This window comes from Mus pahari, chromosome 17 (genome assembly GCF_900095145.1).
Source record: "Mus pahari chromosome 17, PAHARI_EIJ_v1.1, whole genome shotgun sequence".
In the NCBI taxonomy this organism is placed as follows: domain Eukaryota; kingdom Metazoa; phylum Chordata; class Mammalia; order Rodentia; family Muridae; genus Mus; species Mus pahari.
The window spans coordinates 43,862,743-43,866,964 of NC_034606.1; the positions used below are offsets into that span (position 1 = coordinate 43,862,743).

The window sequence follows — 4,222 nt, forward strand, 5'->3', positions numbered from 1 at the left end:
ACACACACACACACACACACACAGAGCCAAATACCCGCAAACACAATGTCAGAGGCACCATGGAAGGCCAGAATCAGAGAACTTTCTTCAGGAAGAGAAAGTGGGATGGGGGAGCAAGACCTGGGGGCTCCCCCAGTGTCTCCTCTTGCAGGTCTACCCTTGCAACCCGTCACACAAGTCACCCCCACCTACTGCTCCCCGTATGGCCAGGTCCCTGTCCCCATTTACAAATGAGTGGCACACACCTTGAGAGGACCCTAGTGACAGACAGGGCACCCAAAGAGGAAAGGCCCCAGGCCCAGTTGGCAAGGAGTTTAGAAAAGAATGGAGCTTGTCTTAGAGTCTGCCTTTGAAGTTCCAGTCCTGATTGCCCTTCTGTGCAGCCGGGGGCTGGTCTACAGCATCTCTGTGCCTTGTCTGTGGAATGAAGTATTCCTATTGCTCTCACTACACAAGGATTCTGTGGGACTAAGCAAGAGCCAAAGACAAGTTATAGATTGTACCCCAAACCAGGCCTTAAGGCAGGGGCTGAAGGGACCCCCCTCCCTAGTGTTCTCAGTGTTGCAACTGTATTGGCCATTGCTCTCCGAAGCCAACCCCTTCCTGTGGCTTGCCCAGGTGTCCCTGCAGCCCTCAAGACCTCCTGAGGGCTTCCCCAGGAGCCATGTGCAGGGCTGGGCTGAAGGAAAGGGCACTCTACTATCCTGAGCCCACAGGCAGTATCCGCAGCCGCAGTGTCAGAACCTCTGCCCTGCGTAGTCACGGAGCCAGGAGGAGGTTAATTTGATCAGGGATCGCCTGAGACAGCTGGAGGCAGGTGAGTTAGCCTTCTATACACTGTCCTCACACAAGCAGAGTGACAGGTACGGAGTCACCTGTCAACTCTTCCTACTTACAGAGCCTATGTCACACACAACTGGGAGCAGCAGAGGCGGCCCCAACACTCCTGACAGCCATGGGATGAGAAGGGGGCCGTCCTGAGGAGAGAGCATGAGGATTCAGAGCCCCTGGGGAAGGCCTGACAGATGAGCATGCCCATCTCTATACAAGTCTGTGGGAGCGACAGCCAGTAACCTTTGAACCCACCTGCCAACCTGACTCAACCCACCCTGTGTGTCACATAAGGTCCCTTTCCCTGATGATCTGATGTTTTCCCTGCAGCCACACTGTGGAGGGAAAAAAAAAAATTGCATTGACCTCAGTTCCCTGAGGGATGTGACAGCAGCCAGCCCACCCACCTACAGGACCCCAGAAAAGAAGGGAAGCAACATCTTTGCAAAGTTCGACTTAAAACAAAACAGCAGGGGGTGCTGGAGGGGGAAGGGTGTTCTAGGGAACAGAAGACAGATCTGGTACAGAAATGAGCTCCACCCCAAGTGCCAGACACCAAAAGGCCTGCTGGGGTCCCTGTGACCCCCATTCTTCACTTCTAGCCTCTTCCACAAGTGACAGATGAAGGTCCAGGCAGGAAAGTAGGGAGAGAATGCCCAAATCGCAAAACTCAGGCAAATTGAGGTTAGAATCCGAGGCGCCATGCTCCCTCAACGTGTGCCTGGGCATCCACATGAATGTATGCAAACAAGGTATGTGCCCAAGGTCTGTGAGCTGCTGGCACGGACTAGAGAGACTCAGAGGCTGGAGGATGTCATGAATGGGAGGATGAGGTGCATCTTTGGGGAGCAACCTCCTTAAAAGATGAACAACCACACCTCCTCAGACCACCAGGAAATGCGGGTCCCTTGCAAGAGACCTCTTGCTCTGAGTCTCCATCCCCTGCTCCTCTTCTTCCTCCTCCCAAGGGGCATAAACACACTCAACCCCACACATGCACAGTGATATCATATGCCCCGGCCCATAAGGGTGGCCCTCACATTGCTGTCCCTGTGACGTCACCAATAGCCCGAAGCTGATGTCACACCCCAAGGTTCTCACTGACATCACACACACACACACACACACACACACACACACACACACACACATCTTTCTCCCGGTGTCCTACTCTTCTTTTCCTGCCTTAAGGCTGGTGGCCCAGAGGTTCCCCTGTCCACCATGCATGACAAGGGGGTTCACAGATAGCTAAGACAGCACCGGTGTGCGTGCATCCACATACCAGACAATATTTACACGCATGTGCAAGCCCACTGTTGATCTAGACATAACATGTCCCACAGGTGTCCACGGGGTACAGAAACAGAGCCAAGCACACACACACACAGAGACACAGGCAGACATGCCTAGCCCTCGTGATGCAGCTCCGGGTGTTGAGATGCCCCTCCTCCGTCAGCAAAGCCAACAACCAGAGCTGCAGCTTCTACTACATTCCTCCAGGTACCTTGAGCAGCTGCCCCTTCCCCCAGCTTCTCCTCCCACAGCCTGGCCTGCTGACAGTGACATCCGCAGCCGGACACAGGAGCACGCGCGCGCACACACATGCACGCGCACTCAGCACACACACACACACACACACACACACACACACACACACACACACACACCAGTCCAACACCTGTATCTCTCAACAAGGAACCAGCTGCGGGGGAAGAAGAGTCCAGAGCCCTGGGAAGTGCCCTTAAGTACCACATGTATCCAGAGCTGACGGAGATTCTGTGCAGTGTCCCTGGCTCCCTGGCTCGTTCTCCTTGGTCATGCCTGACACACCGAGGCCTGGCAGCCTCTATCCTCCTCCACACAATCTCCCCAAGTATGCAGATTCAGAGAGAGAGAGAGAGAGAGAGAGAGAGAGAGAGAGAGAGAGACATACAGACACACAGACACATACAAGCTCTCTCCCCTCCAAATATTGCAAGGAAGCCCTGCTGAGACACAGATTGTGTGTGTGTCTGTGTGGCAGTGGGGGTCTATCCTGAGTCAATACACATCCTTCCCACATGCATATACCACCCCACCAGCCAACACACCCACCCTCTACCCCCTCCTAGCCAGTAGCAGTACACACACACACACACACACACACACACACACACAACTAGGCAGTGGTGGGGCTCAGTCAAAGCTGCAGTCTGTCCGTTTATGTCCCACACCAGCTCTGCCGAGTGGAAAAAAATCCAAGCCCTCGCAAGGGTCCCAGCGTACCCTAACTCTGGTTCCTCTACTATATTCACAGTGCCCCTGAGAGATAGGGGGAAAGCCGCACGCCAGTCCCTTCCCCCTGGGCTAGAGATCTAGCCACCCTGTGAAGCCACCCTTACCGGTGAGATGAATTCCTTGACCCGCCACGACTCAGTGAAAAGCGGGCCGGAGCTCTGGTTCGCCAAAATGGGGGCCAGAGAGGTGCGGCGTGGCACTGGCTAGCAAAACGGTCCTCAAGCTTCTACATCACCACCGCGAAAATGTTCACCTCGACGCTCGTCCTCCTTGCCCTCCCACCACGCCTCCGCCCAGCCTCTCCCCCACCACCTTGCGCAAGGTGGTCCCTTGGGGGTCTTACGGGAATCCCCAGACCAAGAAGAACCCAGAGTGGCTCTCCCTGTCTCATCCTCCCTTCCCGGGTCCCCTTCCAAGCCCCACCCCCGCTGGCGGCCAAGGAGCCCTCAGCTCAGCCCGGATTCCCGGGGTCTCCGCCAGCCGCCTGCAGCGCTCGGATCCGGAGGAATCCACTCACCTCCAGTCCCGACTGGGATCCAGCGGGATGCCACCACCTCCCGGCAGCGGCTGCTGCGGGGCCTGCGCCGGGGAGCGAGCGTGAGCGCGGGTGCGAGTGTGCGCGGCGGCCGGCCGTGGCTCTGTGCGTGTCGTGTGTCTGTGGCGTGCCCCGGGCGTGTGTGTCTGTGAGCGTGCGTGTGCGCGCAGACACTGCCACCCACCCCCGCCTCCCGCCGCGCAGGGCTGCTGCCCGCAGAGGGCCCGGGTGCTGGGCGGAGGACCTCAGGGGCTGGTGATCACTGCGTCTGTCGGTCCGTCCGGCTCTGTAGCCAGATTCCCTTCACAGGCCTCTCTCCGCTGCAGACCCTCCCGCCCCTCCGCCGTCTGCTTCCACGGCCACAAGCGCGCTCCCAGACACACGCCACGGGGCGGGGGCCGCGCTGGGCTCTGGCGCTACTGCAGCTGCAGCGCCCTGTGAGGTGGCTGCACCGCGGACCGTCAAGCCCCGGGCACCCGCCGAGCGCGCCCCCCCCGGCCCCGCCCCACCTCGGCCACCTCTCTCCGGGCTGTGTCTCAGTTCACCCCACCACCGCCACCTCCTCCAGCTCATTCAACA

The 4,222-nt window shown here is 58.2% G+C and overlaps 1 protein-coding gene across 4 annotated transcripts in view; it reads right to left on the minus strand.

The window, feature by feature from the left end:
* The window catches only part of Elfn2 (extracellular leucine rich repeat and fibronectin type III domain containing 2), a 49,030-nt gene extending 45,033 nt beyond the window's left edge, over window positions 1-3,997 (minus strand). For 2 of the 4 annotated variants that reach the window (XR_003845470.1, XM_021217088.2), the window contains exon 1: window positions 3,213-3,369. The gene's annotated coding sequence lies outside the window, so the exon portion shown is untranslated. Of the gene's footprint in view, window positions 1-3,212; window positions 3,370-3,625 lie in introns of those variants that run through there. The other 2 variants (XR_003845469.1, XM_021217089.1) reach the window with 2 other exon arrangements.
* Between the last annotated feature and the right edge of the window lie 225 nt (window positions 3,998-4,222).